The sequence below is a fragment of the Schistocerca serialis genome, chromosome 4, assembly GCF_023864345.2.
Source record: "Schistocerca serialis cubense isolate TAMUIC-IGC-003099 chromosome 4, iqSchSeri2.2, whole genome shotgun sequence".
NCBI classification, from domain to species: Eukaryota; Metazoa; Arthropoda; class Insecta; order Orthoptera; family Acrididae; genus Schistocerca; species Schistocerca serialis.
Genome location: NC_064641.1, coordinates 117,975,800 through 117,999,025, shown reverse-complemented (window position 1 = coordinate 117,999,025; position 23,226 = coordinate 117,975,800).

Genomic DNA, 23,226 nt, shown 5'->3' with positions numbered 1-23,226 from the left:
TACAAGGTCGACCCCTCCCGCTCCCCTCCTCAATCCCTGCGCTGCCAGAGGTGTCTACGCTATAACGCGCACCCCACAGCTGAGTGCCGCGAGGCCCCCACCTGCCCGCATTGTCGGCAAGCGCACTTCCTCAGGCAGTGCCCCAACCTCCAATCCCCTCCTTCCTGCAATACCTGCAATCTCCCCCATCCCACCTACTCCCAAAAGTGTAAAGCCCGACCCCCTCCAACCACTCCTGAACTCACCGTCCCTGTCCGTCCCCTGGACGCCCCCACCCCTCCTGGCAATTCCCTTCGTCCCCCCCCCACCGCTGAGGACATCATCAGGTTCCTTACCATCGTCCTCCAGAATGTTCATCCCTTTCAGCGCCCACACACCCTCCAACAGATCTCCCTCGCCGCCCGTTCCATATTCCAACTCAAGATGTACGCCACCTACTCCAACAACCAGTCCCATTTCACCTTCTCCCGCCTCGACACCCTCGTCTAAATCCCTATCATGGCGCGACAGCAACGTATCCTTTTCAACAACATCCGCTCCCTACCTGCCAACAGGAACCTCTTCCTGCACACCCTTGCCACCCACCGCGTGGATGCCTTCCTCCTTAATGAAACCTTCCTCCAACCCCACCACACCATTCACACTTCGCCCTACCTCCTCCACCGCTCCGATAATCCCCTCCCGATTGCGCGTGGCGGAGTTGCCATTGGTCACCACCGCCAGATCCCCGTTCGGCTCCAACCTCTCCTTCCCGACCCCACCGAACACCTGATCCTTAGTCTCTTCTTCCCCGGCCTTACCGTTACCTGCGCCACCATCTATGTCCGCCCCAACGCTCCTATTCCCTTTGACTTCCTCTTCCACGTCGATCGTACCTTTTCCTCCTACGTGATCGCCGCCGACCTCAACATCCATAGTCGTTCCGCTGCCCAGTTACGGCGATGGCATCGGTTCCTCTCCACCCTTCAAGGTGACCTCGTCCCCATCCCCCGGCATACCCGTCCTGAATCCAACTCCACTCCTGATGTTATCCTCTCCTCCCCCAACCTCCTTGGCCGCATAACGGTGGATGTCCTGGAGCCTATTGGTAGCGACCATCTCCCTGTCCTCCTCACCGTTTCAGATGGTCGTCGCCCTCGCCCCGACCCTCGTACTGACCCTCCCCCTAAGTATGTCCACGACTATTCCCGAGCCGACTGGAATGCCTACCGGGATACCCTTTCCACCCAGGTCGATAGCCACCCTCTCACCTACCACCACCCTGACGATGTCACCCATGCCGCCTCCTTTCTCCAGCAGACCTTGTCTGAGGCCGTGGAGGCCCACGTTCCTACTGTCGCCATCTACCCCCACCGTCCTACCTTACCCCCACAGGCCGTTCTCCTCCTCCGTGAATCCCGTCGTCTCTACCGTGCCTTCCTCCACACGCGTGACCCGGACACACTACGACGCCACCGGCAACTCCAGCGACACGTTCGTAATTTGCTCGCGGCTAAGAAACGCCGGGACTGGCGACAGACATGCACCCGTTTAAATGCAACCCTACCAATCAACTCGTCCAAGTTCTGGTCGGCCTTCCGTCGCCTTACCGGAACTAAACCCTCCCCCTATTATCCTCTTCTCCATGATGATCACCCTTTCCCTGACTCCCTTAGTAAGGCCAATCACTTTGCCTCCTACCTCTCCGATGTATTTTCCATCCCCGATGATCCCCAGTTCGATTACTCCCTCTTCCCAGATATCCGCGATCGAACTGACACCTCTTCCCCTCCCCTCGCTCCTGGTTTCCAGTACTTGGACGACGTTACACACACGGAACTCAATGCCCCTATCACTACACAGGATCTCATTGATACACTCCGCACAAAACGCAACACCGCTCCTGGTCACGATCGTGCCACCTACCGTCACCTTCGTGAAGCTCCTGTCTCTTTCCTCTCCACCCTGGCCAGGCTCTACAATGTAGTCCTGTCCACCGGTTACTACCCCGACCTGTGGAAAACCTCCCGTATCCTCATGTTCCTTAAACCTGGCAAACCGCCGTCCGCTGTCTCCTCCTACCGTCCCATCAGCCTTACCTCGGTCTTCAGCAAGGTCCTAGAATCTATCCTCAACCGCCGCATCCACCAGCATCTCCGCCAGCACCGCCTCCTTCCCGTCACCCAGTGTGGCTTTTGGCCATCCTTCTCTTCCGACGATCTTCTCCTTCGCCTCACTCATCTCCTTTCCGAACAGCCTAATTCCCGTCGCTCCGCCATCTTCCTCTCACTTGACCTCGAACGCGCTTATGACCGCGTCTGGCATTCTGGTCTCCTCTTCAAGCTCCAAACCTTTGCCCTTCCCATTAACTACGTCCGTCTGATCGGTTCCTTTCTCTCCCGCCGTCCTTCCTATGTCACCATCCATAACACCGATTCCTACACCTTTTTCCCCTCCGCCGGTGTGCCCCAAGGCTCCGTCCTCTCCCCCCTTCTGTACCTTTTGTACACGGCGGACATGCCGCCGCCGTCGCCCCCCGTCCACCTCCTCCAGTTTGCCGATGACACCGCCTTCCTCGCCCTTGCCCCCACCCTGCAACGCTCCCAACGCCTTCTCCAATCCCATCTTGACCGGTTCACCGCTTGGTGCAACCAGTGGTTGCTCAAGGTCAATCCCTCCAAAACCCAGGCGATCATTGTAGGCAAAACCACCCCTTCCTTCCGCCTCCTTGATTTCTATCTCACCGTCTATGGCCGTCCTATCGCCCTCACTCCCACCCTTAAGTACCTTGGCGTCACCCTCGACCGTCGCCTCTCCTGGACTCCCCATCTCCAGACAATCCAAGCCAAGGCACGTTCCCGACTCCGTCTCCTCAAGCTCCTTTCCGGCCGCACGTGGGGTCTGGACCCCTCCACAATCCTCCACACCTATAAATCCCTCATCCGCCCTATCCTTTGTTACGCCCATCCAGCCTGGATCTCCGCCCCCCCTACCTTCTATAAATCCCTCCAAATCCTTGAACGCCATGCTCTCCGCCTTGCCTATCGCATCCGTCTCCCCTCCCCCACGCGGATCCTGTATGATCTCATCCCCTTCCCCCACCTCCTCCTTTTCCTTGAAAGGATACGTATCCTGTACACCTCACGTAAACTTGATCCTCCTCACCCGCTCATTTCCCCGATCCTCTCCCACCCCCGCCCGCTGCCGCGCCTGTATTCCCACGTCCCACCCGGTCTCCATCTCTCCACCCTCCATACCCTCTCCCAAGGTGGCTTCCGCCAGCTCCCTCTCCCTGATGATGTCCTCGTCCCCTCCATCTACCCCTCCTATCAACTTTGACCCTGCCCCACCCCCACTTCCCGTGTCCTTTCCTTTTGGCACCCTCCCTCCCTTCTCTTCTCTTCCCTTCTTTTTCCATCTCCCTGTCCCCTCCCTTCCCCCTCTTCCCCCGGGCTTCCTCTCCCCCTTCCTCCCTCCCCCCTATCTCCCCTGCCCGTGGCATCTCTGCTCTCCCCTCTCGCTCTCCCACTCCCCTTCCTCCTCCTCCTCTCTTGGCAGGTCCCCGGACTCGCACACGTATGGTGAACATTCGCGCGCCGGAGATCGTCGCCTTCTGTGTCTCGTGTGTGTGACGTCGTATAGTGTTTTTGGTGTCCGCCGTCCCACTCCTACGTTCACTTGTGCCGTCGGACTCATCAGTGTTTTGTGCGCCGTGCCAACGTGTTTTCAGTGTTGTTATCGTCACATGTGAACGACTCCATGTTTTTTATGTCTCTGTGACCTCTCTCTTTTGCCCGTCACTTTGTTCATTGTCATTCACCATGTTTTATACTCTTGTAAACCGCTATGGCTGAAGAGGGGCGTAGTGTGCCGCTGCCAGCCTACCTGAGTTGTACAGGTTTTAAAATAACAATAAAGTAAAAAAAAAAAAAAAAAAAAAGCAGTGATTAGGGTAAAACATTGTCACATAAAGCAAAGTAGGCATTGGGCACAAAATCATTTTGCCAGTTAAGCAGTTTATTTGGCTCTCTATTTTTTGCTTTGTAATTTTCAAGCTCCTCTAACAAATTAAGAGCACCGCCCTTTTCCACCCTGTGAAGAATACGCATACAATTCTCAGTATCAGACAAATGCTGTCCTAAAGCCGTTTTGTTTCGTGGCTGTGAGTGTTCTTTAAACCTTTATTTAAAGAGCGGTCTGTTTGACCTATATAATATTTGTCGCAGTTACTGCAGTCAATTCTGTATACTCCAGAGCTATCAAATTTATCATAGTTCCCTTTCAATTTATGTTTTATTCGTAGTTTTACGGTGTTATTGACCTGAAAGCCACATCTGACATCAGGCTTTTTAAAACATTTTTCTATTTGCAGGGACATTTTACCGTTAAATTTCATAGGAATAGTTTTATTCTATCTTTTCCGGTTCTCTTTTGTGTGTGGGTGTGTGTGTTAAACATTTCTTTAGCCTATTGTAGGGGCGCGAGACGTCGTTTGTAGAAAAGCCGTTAGCTAATGCGATCTGCTTTAAAATGCTAAGTTCTTTACGTATTTCGTTTTCGTCAAAAGGTAGACAAAGGAGCCGGTGAACCATGGAAGTGAAGAAAGCTTTTTTGTATCAGGGAGGATGGCATGAACTGGCATTGATGATACTGTCTGTACAAGTTGGTTTCGTAAAAATCGAAAACTTATGTTTGTTATTAACTTTCTTAACAGTGAGATCAAAGCAGTTAATGGCGCCATCTTCTTCTATTTCAGTGGTAAAAGTTATTTTAGGGTGCATACTACCTATTGCTTGGGTGAAAGTGTTGATCTCACTGGTGTCACCTATCAGTAATACACTCCTGGAAATGGAAAAAAGAACACATTGACACCGGTGTGTCAGACCCACCATACTTGCTCCGGACACTGCGAGAGGGCTGTACAAGCAATGATCACACGCACGGCACAGCGGACACACCAGGAACCGCGGTGTTGGCCGTCGAATGGCGCTAGCTGCGCAGCATTTGTGCACCGCCGCCGTCAGTGTCAGCCAGTTTGCCGTGGCATACGGAGCTCCATCGCAGTCTTTAACACTGGTAGCATGCCGCGACAACGTGGACGTGAACCGTATGTGCAGTTGACGGACTTTGAGCGAGGGCGTATAGTGGGCATGCGGGAGGCCGGGTGGACGTACCGCCGAATTGCTCAAGCCGTGGGGCGTGAGGTCTCCACAGTACATCGATGTTGTCGCCAGTGGTCGGCGGAAGGTGCACGTGCCCGTCGACCTGGGACCGGACAGCAGCGACGCACGGATGCACGCCAAGACCGTAGGATCCTACGCAGTGCCGTAGGGGACCGCACCGCCACTTCCCAGCAAATTAGGGACACTGTTGCTCCTGGAGTATCGGCGAGGACCATTCGCAACCGTCTCCATGAAGCTGGGCTACGGTCCCGCACACCGTTAGGCCGTCTTCCGCTCACGCCCCAACATCGTGCAGCCCGCCTCCAGTGGTGTCGCGACAGGCGTGAATGGAGGGACGAATGGAGACGTGTCGTCTTCAGCGATGAGAGTCGCTTCTGCCTTGGTGCCAATGATGGTCGTATGCGTGTTTGGCGCCGTGCAGGTGAGCGCCACAATCAGGACTGCATACGACCGAGGCACACAGGGCCAACACCCGTCGTCATGGTGTGGGGAGCGATCTCCTACACTGGCCGTACACCACTGGTGATCGTCGAGGGGACACTGAATAGTGCACGGTACATCCAAACCGTCATCGAACCCATCGTTCTACCATTCCTAGACCGACAAGGGAACTTGCTGTTCCAACAGGACAATGCACGTCCGCATGTATCCCGTGCCACCCAACGTGCTCTAGAAGGTGTACGTCAACTACCCTGGCCAGCAAGATCTCCGGATCTGTCCCCCATTGAGCATGTTTGGGACTGGATGAAGCGTCGTCTCACGCGGTCTGCACGTCCAGCACGAACGCTGGTCCAACTGAGGCGCCAGGTGGAAATGGTATGGCAAGCCGTTCCACAGGACTACATCCAGCATCTCTACGATCGTCTCCATGGGAGAATAGCAGCCTGCATTGCTGCGAAAGGTGGATATACACTGTACTAGCTCCGACATTGTGCATGCTCTGTTGCCTGTGTCTATGTGCCTGTGGTTCTGTCAGTGTGATCATGTGATGTATCTGACCCCAGGAATGTGTCAATAAAGTTTCCCCTTCCTGGGACAATGAATTCACGGTGTTCTTATTTCAATTTCCAGGAGTGTAAAATGTCATCGACATACCGTTTGTAATAAATCGTCTTATCTTTTGGTTGTGGATACTTGACAAAAAATTTACATTCTAAATCATTGATAAAAATCTGTGCTAAAGTGCCAGCTAGGCTATTACCCACCCCAAGCCCGTCCTTTTGATAATAAATTTTGTCATTAAAGGTAAAAAAAATTGTAAGCTAAAACAAAATCTAAGAGTTCAACTAGTTCTGTACACTCTGCAGTACTAGTCTTGTTGTGGGAGAGGAGATTGCGTCTAATAATGTCAATATTTTCTTTAATTGGGACATTACTGTAAAGATTTTTTATATCCAAGGATGCTAATGTTGCATTATTTGGTATATGTATATCCTTAATTACATTCGCTAGCTCAGCACTGTTTTTGACCCCAAAATAATTATTAAACTTGTAAACCGATTTAAGATTATTATTAAGGAACTTATTTAATCTATAGCATGGTGATGTCATATTATTAACAATCGGACGAACCGGATTTCCATCTTTGTGGATCTTAACTTGAGATCTGAGCTGGGGAAGTTTGACATTCATCATTTTGAGCGATTTCTTTTCATAATCGTTAAGAAGAAACTGGGAGCTGTCAATCTTTCACCGCAAATTAGTCTGAAACTTATCAGTTGGGTCTTTGTGAATTTCTATAATAACGTTTTCTGCAAAAAATTCTTCTGTTTTCTTAATGTGCGCATCTTCATATACAGGGTGTTACCAAACATACGGCCAAACTTTCAGGAAACATTCTTCACACACAAATAAAGAAAAGATGTTATGTGGACATGTGTCCGGAAACGCTTAATTTCCATGTTAGAGCTCATTTTAGTTTCGTCAGTATGTACTGTACATCCTCGATTCACCGCCAGTTGGCCCAATTGAAGGAAGGTAATGTTGACTTCGGTGCATATGTTGACATGCGACTCATTGCTCTACAGTACTAGCATCAAGCACATCAGTACGTAGCATCAACAGGCTAGTGTTCATCACGAACGTGGTTTTGCAATCAGTGCAATGTTTACAAATGCGGAGCTAGCAGATGCCCATTTAATGTATGGATTAGCACGGGGCAATAGCCGTTGCGCGGTACGTTTGTATCGAGACAGATTTCCAGAACGAAGGTGTCCCGACAGGAAGACGTTCGAAGCAATTGATCGGCGTCTTAGGGAGCACGGAACATTCCAGCCTATGACTCGCGACTGGGGAAGACCTAGAACGACGAGGACACCTGCAATGGACGAGGCACTTCTTCGTGCAGTTGACAATAACCCTAATGTCAGCGTCAGAGAAATTGCTGCTGTACAAGGTAACGTTGACCACGTCATTGTATGGAGAGTGCTACGGGAGAACCAGTTGTTTCCGTACCATGCACAGCGTGTGCAGGCACTATCAGCAGCTGATTGGCCTCCACGGGTACACTTCTGCGAATGGTTCATCCAACAATGTGTCAATCCTCATTTCAGTGCAAATGTTCTCTTTACGGATGAGGCTTCATTCAACGTGATCAAATTGTAAATTTTCACAATTAACATGTGTGGGCTGACGAGAATCCGCACGCAATTGTGCAACCACGTCATTAACACAGATTTTCTGTGAACGTTTGGGCAGGCATTGTTGGTGATGTCTGGATTGGGCCCCATGTTCTTCCACCTACGCTCATTGGAGCACGTTATCTTGATTTCATACGGGATACTCTACCTGTGCTGCTAGAACATGTTCCTTTACAAGTACGACATAACATGTGGTTCATGCACGATGGAGCTCCTGCACATTTCAGTCGAAGTGTTCGTACGCTTCTCAACAACAGATTCGGTGACCGATGGATTGGTAGAGGCGGAACAATTCCATGGCCTCCACGCTCTCCTGACCTCAACCCTCTTGACTTTCATTTATGGGGGCATTTGAAAGCTCTTGTCTACGCAACCCCGGTACCAAATGTAGAGACTCTTCGTGCTCGTATTGTGGACGGCTGTGATACAATACGCCATTCTCCAGGGCTGCATCAGCGCACCAGGGATTCCATGCGACGGAGGGTAGATGCATGTATCCTCGCTAACGGAGGACATTTTGAACATTTCCTGTAACAAAGTGTTTGAAGTCACGCTAGTACGTTCTGTTGCTGTGTGTTTCCATTCCATAATTAATGTGATTTGAAGAGAAGTAATAAAATGAGCTCTAACATGTCCACATAACATATTTTCTTTCTTTGTGTGTGAGGAATGTTTCCTGAAAGTTTGGCCGTACCTTCTTGTAACACCCTGTATAAGAACTGCCGTGTTCCCCTTGTCAGCACGAATGACCATTGCTTTCTCCTTGTCTTACTTGGTATTCTTTTAAAATACAGCTCTCGTGATTAACCATATTATTAGAATTATTTTGAACAGATACTACTTTTCAATATGCTCTATGTATTGTTCTTAAGCTGTATACAGTTTCCGAGTGTATTTACGTTTTTCTCGTTTTTGCTGCAGATCTGATGATGATAATTAAAGACCGAAACCGGTAATCTGCTAAACAGAAAAGATTGTGACCATAGACGTAAATTAAAGGAAACTTATTGAATGAAATCGTTCCAGCGGTTTAGAAAGAGCCTTGTACCCGTTGCTTTATTCGCATATGCACATTTCAAATATATTTCATACTTATTTAACAGTACTTGCACACATATTTCACCTGTATAACTGCCGGCCGAAGTGGCCATGCTGTTCTAGGCGCTGCAGTTTGGAACCGCGAGACCGCTACGGTCGCAGGTTCGAATCCTGCCTCGGGCATGGATGCGTGTGATGTCCTTAGGTTACTTAGGTTTAACTAGTTCTAAGTTCTGGGGGACTAATGACCTCAGAAGTTGAGTCCCATAGTGCTCAGAGCCATTTGAACCATTTTGAACCTGTATAACTAGCGAATTTCGCCCTGCAGTTTCATTTTCACACATCTTAATGTTTCTGACACCGAATCTCCTGAACTATTTCTCTGCAGTGACGTAATTTTGCAGATGCATACACTGGTATATGTGCATAATATGTACGAAACGTGTTGTGAACAGTGTTAGCAGTAAAGAGATAATAAATTAGAACATCATCCCTGATGCGGCGGTTTCTCACGCATCTCAGTGTTTATGACGTCATTTTTCCTGAACTATTTGTCGTACGATGGTGTATTTTTCTAGCTACATCCAGCGGCATGTGTAGATGCTGTCCGGGAAAGTGTTGCGAACACAATCAGTAGCAAAGAAGTAATAAATTAAAACGTCATGTATGATGCGGCAGTTTCTCACACATCTTAGTGTTTATGACGTCACATCTCGTGAACTGTGTCTCCTACAGTGATATATTCTTGTAGGTACATTCAGCTCCATATGTGGATAGTGTCTGGAAGATGTGTCGCGGGTAGAGGTAGTTAGAAAAGAAGTAATAAATTAAAACGTCATGCAAGATGCGGCAGTTTTTTTCTCGCATTCAGTGTTTGTGACGTCATATCTCCTGAACTAACTGTCGTCGAATGATGTAATTTTGCTGGTGCATTCAGAGTTATATGACGATATTGTCTGCAAAACGTGTGTCGAATACATTGAGTAATAAAGAAGTAATAAATTCAAATGTCATGCTTTATGTAACAGTGAAATAGTAGTAAGCGGCAACTTTTTTCCTTTCATAATTTTGTGGGGGTCGTTACCGAAAAAAATTTGTAAAGGGTTTGAAATTATATATAAAGTTAGTTGCTAGCCTCTGCTCTCTTTCTCAGATACTGAATACCTAAAATACGAGTATTTTCACGTCGTGGGCTGCACTACTTTTTTAGCTCGCCCCCGCCCTTTTGACACGTGGGTGTTTACTTAACGCTACAGAGAGTCTTTTCAGGCAGTAAATGATATGTGTACCAAGTTTGCTTGAAATAGGTCCAGTGGTTTAAGAGTAGTTGTGGAACATACATACATATAAACACATATATATTTTTATAATTTGTATGGATTTGTTCTGTACAGGAGTAACTTTGGGGCAGGTTACTTTTGTGTTGTGTATTGCGGAACATTTGCCTTTGCCACCGCTGGCGGAGCATGTCCGATTTGACTGTGTGGCGAGACAGGCCAGCTGGACTTGATGAGTTCGTGATCGCCTCCTTTACCAGCGACAGGAGGTTCGGCGGAGCAAGCTGCGAGTGGGAATCCACCGGCGAAAGCGGACACAGCCTGGAGGCAGCCTAACAGCGCCGTGTGGCGACGTAGCGGACAGCATCCAGGCTTCAGTATAATATCATTATACTACGCGGGCTATCCACAAAGTACATTACGTTTTGGAATTAAAAATAAATAAAGAATTGGAATTTTTTTATTATATACAGATGAAAGCCATACTTACATACTACTTTTCTACATAGTTGCCATTTAAATTAAGGCACTTATCGTAGCGATGGACGAGCTTGGAAATTCATTCGTCGTAAAATTCGGCCGCCTGCGCCTTCTTTCAAGTGGGAGTTGTTTCCTCATCCGCCGTACAGTCCCGACCTGGCATCGAGCGACTTCCACTTATTCCCAGCAATGAAGAAGTGGTTGGCTATGCAGCGCTTTGATGACGACGCACAGCTTCAAGAAGACGTAACCACGTGGTTGAAGGCGCAGGCGGCCGAATTTTACGACGAAGGAATTTCCGAGCTCGGCTATCGCTACGATAAGTGCCTTAATTTAAATGGCAACTATGTAGAAAAGTAGTATTGAAGTGTGGCTTTCATCTGTATATAATAAAAAAATTCCAATATTTTATTTATTTTTAATTTCAAAACGTAATGTACTTTGTGGATAGCCCTCGTATAAGAAAGAAGGGTAGACTAACATGTTGCGGCGTTCCGCCTGTACGGCCGGCAACCCATCTGGCACAACAACATCGCGGGTTGCCTACATGCCACGCAAGTGCTCTGCGCCAGAAGACAGTTTTGCAATAGTTCCACTAGGCGGCCCTGCAGGCCGGTGAGGACCTATTTGCATCCGCGACTCACGTGACCTAAAATAATTCGTGCTATATCCTGCTACCCGACGGTGTTTAAGCCCGCACACCGCCGTGCAGAGCAAGTTCATTTTGAACCAGCGCTCCACCACGATGCCGCTGCCAACTGCCGACCAGCTGCCTCCTCCACCTCGCCTCTGCATCTCCGTCGACGGTCCCGTCTGCGTGGTTGGACGTCGTAATCTGGTTCACAGACTTTGGTAGAAATCGACCGTATTCGATACCATATTTCAGTGCCTGTGTTATTCCGAATTGCGATACAGAGTTCCTTTGGATATGCATGGGTGTCCAAAGGAACAGACACTGTGACAAGTACAGCCGTTATGAAACACATTTAATGTATGGACAGTCATCAGCTGTAGAATGGAACGATGACGCTGAAAATTTGTGCCTGACCAGGATTCGAGCCCGGATTTCCCACCTATCGCGAGCGGTCACCTTACCATTTTGTTATCCAAGCACGACCCTTGGCCAACCCCAGCTTCCGTGTGATGTCAACCATGTGCCTAAAATCTGCACGTGTACTTCTATTATGTATGAGGCGTATTCTGAAAGTAAGGTCCGATCGGTCGCGAAATGGAAACCACGGGGAAAATACGATAAACTTTGCCTAGGTGTTTTGGGCAGTGTCTCTAGTATGGCCGTTGATCGGGTTACGTCAGTCTTTTCAGTTCTGAGCGCACAGTGACTCCATGAAGATGCTTAGAAAACAGTGTCTCCTGTCCACTATGAGTGCCAGTGAAAGATTTCGCCTGATTTTATGCAGCCCACACTACATAACTGTCATGCATTTCCTTCTTCATGACAGTTCTCGGCCGCACTCTGCAGGGGCACTGAGGACGCCTCTGCAGCGTTTTCGATGGGAAGTGTTTGATCGCCCTCCATACAGCCAGGACTTTGCTCCCTCTGATTTTCATCTACGCTGATATGAACCGCTGGCTATGAAGTTAACGTTTTGGCACAGACAACGAACTTCAGATGAGCGTAGAGAATCGGCGAAAAGTGCAGGCGGCTGCCTTTTATAACGAAGGTATTGGACCGGCCGGGGTGGCCAAGCGGTCCTAGGCGCTACAGTCTTTAACCGCGCGACCGCTACGGTCGCATGTTCGAATCCTGCCTCGGGCATGGATGTGTGTGAAGTCCTTAGGTTAGTTAGGTTTAAGTGGTTGTAAGTTCTAGGGGACTGATGACCTCAGCAGTTAAGTCCCATAGTGCTCAGAGCCATTTGAAGGAATTGGAAAGTTGGTACGTTACGACAAATGTCTCAGACGGAGCGGCGACTATGTAGAGAAGGTGTACCTAACTATTGCAAATAAAACACTTGATTTCACTGTGGTTGACATTTCGCGACCGATCGGACCTTGCTTTCAGAATACGCCTCGTATATTCCCGTGAATGGCAGACATTTTACTTGAAAGTCGCATGCCCGGTGTCGGCGGATAAATACGATAAAGCTGACGGTTCTCCATATTCGCAATTGCCCATACATTTAATGTATTTCATAACGGCTGTAGTCGCCGCAGTACCTGTTCCTTAGGACATGCATTCATCTCCAAAGGAACTTTGCATCGTAATTCGGTTAACACAGGCACTGCAATATCGTATTTCTCAGCCAACACGGGCAAGAGACTTGCAAATAAAATGTCACACCTGTACGGGAATATAGATAATGAATGTACGAGTACAGGTTGTAGACACATGGTTGGCGTCATACGGAAGATTCGGTCTGGCCGTGAGTCGTGCGTGGATAGCCCTCCCGATAAGTGGGAAATCCGGATTCGAGTCCCGATCTGGCACAAACTTTCATTCTACAACTGATGGCTGTCCATATTCTCATTTGCGAATACATTTAATGTGTTGGCTGTATTCTGTTTTTCCGAGGATCTACATCACCGTGCACATATTAAAAGTAAACCTTGTGGAACTTGATTTCCGCGTGCACCACTGAGAGTTGTAAATATTAACTTCTGGAAAACTCGACCAAGTATGAGACTTTGAGTTGTTGAACAAAAAGCCTTCAGCCTGTAAATTGTTTTCAGTGTTAATGTGTTTGTTTCGTCGGAGCAAAGGAGGATACTATTTTTTCTCAATAAGCTGTATTTAGCGTAAATTAGTGACTTCAGTTCCGCCTAAGGCCGATTCTTTGAAGACAAACACCCAGGAGAACCGAAGTGTCTCAGACCGATTTGATTGGTAAACGCTCTAGCCAAAGTGTGGGAAAAGCTTCCACGCCATCGCCTTAGCGAGCACAGATAGTTAGTAGGCATGAGCCCCTTGCAGTACGGTTTCAGGAAAGAAAAATCCACCGAGGATGCGATGAATCACGTAATGGTCATCGTGAACACTTCAGACTACAAGTATGTTATAGGCGTAATGATTGATATAGCTGGGGCGTCTGATAATTTATGGCGACCTGCCCTGTTCTATGAAACAGATGGGCTGCCCCAGGTTGCTCTACAACAGCCTACGAGATTACTGCACAGCCAGGCAGGTGCAATCAGAATTTCCCCGAAATAAAATTATGGGAAACATCACCAAACGCTGCCCTCAGGATTCTGTTTGCCGTCCAGAGTTCTGGGATTTTGGCATAGAGCTATTACTGAACCGGCTTCAGAATATAACAAACACTGCAGATTGCGTCGCCTACGCAGACGCTCTGCTATAATATCTGCTAACATAAGGCCTAATAAGAGGAAAACAGTAGGGTAGTTCTTGAAAGACTAAGCAACTGACGCGTAGAAGCCTTGTGGGAAGAAAGGAAGTATAGAGGTACTTTTGGTACAAACATCGACAAAAAGCGAAAAAGCAGCTATCTGTATGCACTGTAAATGTTCACTGCACATTTTTGACATCTTAGAAAATGCCATTTTTGACTTTGTTATGATGATTTGAAAATGGCTCACGGCCCGAAACTAGTCATCAAATGAATAAAAAGAAAAAATTGGCAATTTGGACTGGTTTTCCGTTCTATAGAATAGCAAAACGTTAATACACGTGTAGAAATTGTCCGTCAAAGACATTAAAATCCTGAACAAAACAGCAACAATTGGCCAAAGAAGTTTTCATCCGTCACTAAGTGCAGTAAGAACGTACCGCAGTACAATCTTAATCGCTGTTGTGGGCTACGGGTCGAGCGTTTGGGCCCATAGAGCCAGAAAGGTAAGGACAGCAAAGGCTATATGGCGAGCACAGAGGAGAGTACTCTTGCGCCTGACGGGCGCGTATAGAACAACACCGACTAAGGCGGTGCTGGTCACATTGTGTTTGCTACTTGTAGACCTGACAGTAAGAAAGGGAAGTGTACAATAGTGGGTCGGAAATGGCGAGTATCATAAGGTAAAGGAGATACTGGGCACAAGAGCCACATAGATAAAGAAAATAAAGGCGTGCATTCATAGAAAATGGCACGAAATCTGGGACAGGGCAGAAACAGGTAGGACAACTTATCAGTTCCGTCCTAACATAAAAGAAAGTTGAAGAATGTCATACTTCCGGCCAAGGAAGCTAGATACTACCTCTCGGAACATATCCGCATCCGACCTACTTACTGAAAATACGTACAACAAAGCGCCATCGACACTTGTAAATGTGGAGCAATTTGCACACCAGATCACAACGTCTGGGAATGTGCCATTAAACGAGATGTTACAGACCAGGACAGGAACGTCTTTAGTAATACAACGGTCTATAACATAATAAGGAACAAAGAACTGTGGCATAACATAATCTCGCTCACAGCTGAAATATCAGCTAATGAGCTACAAATCTACATGACTGAGAGACAACCAAGAAGAGGGCACATATCATGACCATGTCACAACATCCACGTACGACAATCTTCCGGAACCAGTTGGGAGAGGAGCCTCGGAAAGCAAGAGCAGGGATTTCCTGAAACCCTGACAGCCATCTCCCAACCCCCGCATTCTGGTGGCACACCGGCAGAGGCGCTGTGAAACCTGAATTGCACCTCTGCACGCCAGAGGCCAACCATCCAGACAAATGAGAAATCTCACTCGGTTCTGGTACAGAGCACAAAAGTGTAGTGTAGTATAGTGTAGCGCTCATATAGTATGGTGTTGTATAGAAGTGTAGTCCAATATTATGAAGTACAAAATCTGTGATCCAGCAACGCAGCATATTACTGTAGACTAGTAGCACGTGCCTTCTGGATTCGGGATGAACATAATATCTGTGTGCCGAATGGCTAGATGGTAGTAAGTAGACTTTCTCCTTTTTTAAAACTTATTATCTTTTTTATTTTTTGTAGATATTTAATGTAGGTTTTGCTCTTAAACACCATGGTGCTTAGTGATACTAACATCTTTGAAGTTGCGTTAAAAAGTTCTGTGCTATACTCATGTTAATTACAGACCAATATCCATAACTCCTATTTGCTACAGAACCCTCGAACATATTCTCAGTTCGAATATAATAAACTTTCTTGGGGCTGAGAAGCTTATGTGCACGAATCAGCATGGTTTTAAAAAGCATCGTTCATGCGAAACTCAGCTTGCCCTTTTTTCACAAGGTTATCGTCAGGAGTGCCCCAGGGAAGTGTGATAGGTCCGCTGTTGCTCTCTGTATACATAAATGATTTGGCTGACAGGGTGAGCAGCAATCTGCGGTTGTTTGCTAACGTTGCCGTGTTGTACGGTAACGTTGTAACACCATGGCTCTATTGCTCTACTGATTTATTTTGCCTTTTGTTTTATTTAATGTTATATCGTTGCGTTTCTGTAAATGTTGTTGGATTGAATCCATACCATGAGAGTGTTTATTCTTTTCCCTGTTATAAACTTTGATGTTTTTTAAGAATGTGGGAAGTTTGACCTATGTCATATGTACGATATGAGCAAATGATATGTTTATCTTTCGCACTTAATGTCTTTGGTTATCTTTGAGATTGAATAATTTTGTTTAAATAATTTTTTGTAGAAATACCAATATGTGCAAATGTTCTGTTTTAATTAATATGTTTGGTTACTATTATGTAAACCGCTGACCTTCACTTAGGGTTCTTAGTTATGTCATATATAAAAGGTGTTGTGGTTCCCCTCGGGAACGGAAGCATGCAGCGCGCGCTAATTGTGGTTGGCCTAGGTAGAAAAGGTGGAACAAAGAGTCAGCCGGGGATGAGCTACCAAACTATCAACTGCTCATGTAAAAGTTGTGTATTGTGCTGGTTCCGAGAGAGGCTTTTCCTGACGCTTTCCAATGCCTCGGATGGATGGATAAAGAGCTGGAACTATTCTGGAATTGGTATATACCATCGCCACCAAGAAATGACAGAGTCCAGCAATTCTACCTGCAAATCCACCTACCAACATGCAATCGCCACCACATTGCGCAATCACTGTAGTGTAACACTATAGTAATGTACAGTGGAGGATCAGCTCATAGGATTTTATAGTGTACCCAAATATAAGGTAAAATTTGACTGAACTCTTGTACCTACAGTGATTTATTCTCAGTCACATATCCACTTAGGGTCCCTCCCACGCTAAAGTGTTTACCGAGTGTCCTTTATTGAGGGCATATTAAAATTAATATGGCATTAGAGTGTGCTAAAATTAATATTGTTTGCCGAAAGGATCTTACAAATATTTCAAATGTGTGTTTCACTACAGTAAAAGTTTGAACTGCAACTGTTGAGAGTTATATGTTCATGCTCGCTAAGTACTTGTTTCTCTAGTGTATTGAAAGTGTGTTTAGTTTGCTCTGCTACAGCGGTCAAGATTAAGCCCCCCCCCCCCTCCATTGAAAAAAGTTCAAATGGACAAAGTTACTAAGTTAAAGAAAGTTTTAATTACTCTTGCTATTCAAGTCAAATTCTATACAATATTGGGCTCCTCTGGTGTATTAAAAGTGCATATTAATGGCGTAACAGGACCAACAGTTTGTCTATTGTGCTCATGCTAGGTAACGATTAATAGAAAGACCACTATTTATGAAAACAATAATTTCTTTATTCAAAAGACAGTGAGAAGTAACCTGTTAGTGAATTCCATTTAACTTTCATTCTAAATAGAAAAGTATTTAGCTGAGAGAGACTTAACCTGTGACTAGTTCATAATTTTGCAGTGAATTACATTTACAATTTCATGTCAGCTGGGAAAATGTTTGAGAAGTAGTACTGAACCTATGCCCAATTTATGAGTCTACAGTGAATATTTATAGTAATGTTATAAAGACCATTCCGTTTGAATAATCCCTGAAGGTAATAGTGTGTAGTGTTATAACGTTATATTTATGCAAATAGTTTGTTCTGATGTGGTAGTCCCACCTTAACGTCAACATACCGTATTCAGGTGCCAGAGTTCATTGCACTCGAGTGTGGCAAAGTACAGGTTGTGTTTGTCCGTTAAAGTTACTCATACTTATTTTCTTGAACAAGAATGTCAATCATTCTCTTGCCTAATTAGGCTGGCGACCGTTTTCCTTATTCTTTGAACAGTGTAGATAGGTAAAATATCGTTTGTTACTGTTTAAATATTTACGTAATTCTGACTTTCACTTCCGATAAGCCACCTCCGTTAGGTATAACAACACGGCCAACATAACAAAATTGCCGGCCGCGGTGGTCTAGCGGTTCTAGGCGCGCAGTCCGGAACCGCTCTACTGCTACGGTCGCAGGTTCGAATCCTGCCTCGGGCATGGATGTCTGTGATGTCCTTAGGTTAGTTAGGTTTAAGTAGTTCTAAGTTCTAGGGGACTGATGACCACAGTAGTTAAGTCCCATAGTGCTCAGAGCCATTTGAACCATTTGAACCATAACAAAATTCCTCTCAGAGGGTAACACTACACTGTTGCTTTATACCATAATTACTTTAACAAGATAGTTTTCATTTCACGACCTACCTCCAACTTTAAGGTTACGGTATAGCAGTAGCAGACGATAGTGTTATAAGGTGACGAAGTTTAGTGATTGTAGGAAGATACAAGACATCTTAGACACAATTTCCAGTTGGTGTGATGAATGGCAGCTAGCTCTAAATGTGGAAAAATGTTAGTTAATGCAGATAAGTAGGAAGATCACACCTCTAATGTTCGGATACAGTATTGCTGGTGTCCTGCTTAACACAGTCAAGTCATTTAAATATCAGGGTGTGACGTTCTGAAGCTGTACGAAATGGAACGAGCGTGTGAGAACTGTGGTAGGAAAGGCAATGGTCGACTTCGGTTTATTGGGAGAATTTTAGGGAAGAGTGGTTCACCTGTGAAGGAGACGGCATACAGGACGCTGGTGCGACCTATTCTTGAATACTGCTCAAGTGTTTGCGATCCGTACCAGCTTGTATTATAAGGAAGACATTGAATCAGTTCAGAGACAGGCTGCTAGATTTGTTACCGGTAGGTTAGACCAACACGTAAATGTTACGGAGATGCTACGGGAACTCAAATGGGAATCCCTGGAGGGAAGGCGACGTTCTTTTCGAGAAACGCTGTTGAGAAAATTTAGAGAACCGGCATTTGCAGCTGACTACCAAACGATTCTACTGCCGCTAACATACAATGCGCGTGACGACCACGAAGATAAGATACTAGAAATTAGGGCTCGTATAGAGGCACACAGACAGTCGTTTTTCCGTCGCTCTATTTGCGAGTGGAACAGAAAAGGAAATGACAAGTCGTGTACAGGGTGTCCTCCGCCACGCACCGTACGGTGCCTTGGGGAGCATCTATGTAGATGCAAACGTAGACGTAATTCAGGTGCAACATGCAATGCTCAGTCTGTTGTTGTACCTAAATAACAGACTAAAAGGAAATTGCATTTATGAATTACCTCTATTTATTTATAGCGCAGAGGCACCACAGCAGTGGGGTCGCAGACCATCAGTAGTGTAGCAATGCCGACTTTGACTGTCTTTGACCTTTGCATTGGGATTGCCTACATTCAGGTGCAGGGACAGCGATGTTATCAATGGCACCATCCTTATCAGTGACCTCATCATCCTTATTAGTGGGAAGCCATGCTCTCTCCCCCTCCCCTTCCCTATTCTTATCAAGAGCCAATTATTACGCAGTATTAAAAATCCAAGATGATGACAATAGCCCAGTTGTGTTAGTGGGAAATTAAAAACCATTTTCGCAAATTACTAGTTCCAAATCAAATGTGTTCAAATGTGTGTGAATTCCTGAGGGATCAAACTGCTGATGTCATTGGTCCCTAGACTTACACCCTACTTAAAGTAACTTATACTAAGAATAACACGCACACCCATGCCTGAGGAGTGCCACATCATTATGATTGATCTTGAAAGATGATCCATGGAACATGGAAGTAACTTAAGATTTTTTATTGTTGTGGGACGAGGTCTGATTTTCCTGAATGTTAACGTTACTGTATTAAGGGTCAAGTCTTTTAGAGAACTAAGTGCAAACACCTGGTTTGTTTTGTCTTACAAACACACGCACACCCGTATTTGCATCGTTCATACTGCTAACAATATTTAATTAAAGCTGGTCCACGTCCATGCTCGTTCAACCATCTCCACACGCCCACCGAAAATCTGTGCCACAATTTTAATGCAACGCCTTTCCACCTGTAAGCAGAGATAGTCATCAAGATGGTGGCGACAGCCAGAGAGGCTCCTCGATTTGAAGAAGGACGCCAGGCTTGCATGGAGGTAGGAGTTGGTTAGGACCAGCCAGTTATTGGCAACCTAACAGGTCTCGAAAGTTACCTCAGAACTCGCTTCTAAGACAGACGCAGCTTTCTGTAGTAACAGCCATTTAGAGTGGTAATAGAAAATAGTTCTTACGGGCCCTACACACGCACCGACCGACCGACAAATTGGACGCATGTAGGCGGTTTGGCCAACCGACCGTCCAACTTTTCTTGTCGGGAGGACCTTGCGGAAGACCACTCGACAGCAGACCCCACCCTCAGCACTTCGTTCGACAAATTGTGTCATGTGCAGCCAACCGAACGACGGAAGTTCGTCTATGTAGCCAACCCTTCGACCATAAATATAATAGACTTGCCTTAACGTCATTTTCGTGGCTCCAACATCTCTGGGCTAAAGTCACGTGAATGTTGGCAAAACATGGTTGTTTCGTGTTGCGCTTATGGTTGTACTCAGCGTTTTGTCGGTGGAAATGGCATTACATTTCACGTGTGTTTCTATGATAGTGCAGATGCGTTTATTGAAATCTGCTGAAGTGATTTTTATATGTTTTTTACACTTGAAATGGAGTATCATGTAAATTAAAGTGTTGAAAGTGAAGCCTGTAAAGTCAGACTCATATTACATTTTGGAAAGTATCTGTGATCATTCGGTTACAGAAGTAAGTATAACTGTTTCTCGTTCCTACTCATAGGTTCCCTAAGGATGAAAACCGAAGGCAGCTTTGAATACAGTCCCTGAAACGGAAAAACTTTAAGCCATCTGCACATACGCGCCTTTTTGTATATACAAGTGAGATTATAATAAGGTAAGAGCACCTATAGTCGACACATGAAGAGAATTTTTTTCTACCTTCTAACACTATTAAATAAATGTAGGCTCCAAAATTATTTTCTGAAACTTCAAAGTCTCACCTTTCATCTAAAATGTCATTTTTTTAAACTGATAGTTCAAACTTTTGTAAAAATAGTAGGAACCGAACCTTTGAAGTGCACCTAAAATTGATACTCTAAAATGGACCTGCTCCTAAAGTCGAAAATTTTGGCACCTATAGTTGACATAATTCCCATATCCCATTTTCTTTTATAAATGACTAGAGCTCAAAACGCGGCGAATCCAATATTTAAAGTTTTGACACGAGCCCACTCTTACTGTTTAAAAGAATTTCAACGACATTTTACTTTAATTGATAGTTTATAGTAATTTCGTCCCGCTGCCCACCAGAGGGGCGTTCGATGTATTTGTTAGATTTTATAAATGGTACTGTGAACAAATCCAGGTCAAATGTAGTTCTGACATAATTTTTCGCAGCTAAAAAAGTAATTTTTGTTGAAAGCGTTTGCCAGTCAGTTGAGAAATGTGGGTAAAATACGATACAAACATAGGATGGCAGACCGCTGATTTGAAATCCCGCCACGTTTTGCCAACAGTCACGTGGTTTATGTTGGAGCCACACCAGCCCTATAGCTTCTGCACAGGCAAGGCCAGGCTACTAGTATCTATGGTCGAAGAGCCAACCACACGACAAAACTTCGTCTTTTGTCACTGCGGGCAGGATTAATCCCTGTTCCAATGTACAGAGTACGAGGTGGACGAATCTTTAATGGCAGATTTTCTGGACAAATTTAAACAGTGCAGGTTTGTGGGACACATCGCGTGAGGAGAACAGCAACAGACACGCAAGAAATGAAGCACGTGTTTCATTTTTCACGAATCCATAATGGTTTCAAGTGACACACAGAGAAAGTAAAAGATATACATTTTATGAATAAATGTCGAGCTTCTGTATTTCGGTTTTTAGGCTTTGTTTCCGATACTTACCGCAAACTAAATCTGAAAACCGAAATACAGACCGATTTGATCTTAAATTTCATTTCCGACTAGCTTAGCGCCCTCTTGTTTCGCTCGCGTAGGGGTATGGCCTCTACAGATTCTTTTGTTTTTATGGAGTCGAATTTTTATGTTCTTCACAAGTTGCAACACCTTCTAAACTTTTCACGCTAATTAAGACTATATAAGCACGGCCTTTGCTGAAGGTACTTCTGACCAAAAACCGAGTCTGGTAGCTGGAGACTAAAGTTTTTGTTAACACGCCTGTTGCGTTCTTGTGAAAATATTTCCACGCGTGTGTGTGTGTGTGTGTGTGTGTGTGTGTGTGTGTGTATATTGTTGACGAAGGCCTTAACGGCCGAAAGCTATAATTGTGAGAGTCTTTTTGTTGTGCCTATCTGCGACTCAGCATCTCTGCTATATGGTGAGTAGCAACTTTCCTTCTCATAACATTGTTAGATTCAATCGTGGATTTTCCATTGTTTGATTTAACATTTACAAGACCGTCGTTTGATTTACTTGTTTTGCTTCACCATGATGTATCTCCTTAGGCGTCTATAAATAATGTTGCAGGTTTCAGGAATCATTTTAGGTAATAATTGTGAAGATACAACTGTACTGAATTTAAGGTGCTCTTAATTTCTGCCAGCGGCTAGAAACCTTTATGTAGCTAACAGTCTCTCTTCACAGCTTACAGCCTCTCTCATGACGGTATTCTTTTCCGTTAAAAATGGTTTGATGATGTTCAGCGGCTCCGACATACATATTAGATAATAACGAAAGTCTTAGGCTGTCAAGCCCTTAAGTAACAGAGCGTGGGTGTATTTCACGTGAGTTTAAAGCCTGCTCAGCTCCTGATACCGGAAGTGACGTCAAATTGAGGTGTACGTGCCAGCAGCACATTTCCAGTTAGCTGAGCGTGACCACAGTCTAATAAATACAGTCATAACTCTCTCTGCTGCGGAAGTTGCTAGTGTTAGACAGCTGAAGCGACACAAGCGCTCCAAGCGGTGAGGAGCAGAGACTCACGTTCATCGTAAGGATAATGTTTGTTTTTAATTGTTTTCTCCTTAATTAACTGAATAGTTGTTATATTTTGGCGTTCCATGCGTTAGTAAGTTACATGTAATATCGTGAAACACATCTAAAAAAAGCCAAATGAAACTGATTCAATGACATAAGCTACAACTCATTCACGAAGAAATACTTTCAAATATGTTTATATTTACAGCTTATTCCTCTGGAAGCAAGAGAATATAAAACGTTTATTGGATGAGAAGCATATATTTTTGCTGTTCTCTGTTACCCTCCACGCTGCCCTCCAATGCTAAATTTGTGATCTCTTGATGCCTCAGAACATGTCCTACCAACCGGTCCCTTCTTCTTGTCAAGTTGTGCCACAAACTCCTCTTCTCCCCAATTCTATTCAATACCTACTCATTAGTTATGTGATCTACCCATCTAATCTTCAGCATTCTTCTGTAGCACCACATTTCGAAAGCTTCTATTCTCTTCTTGTCT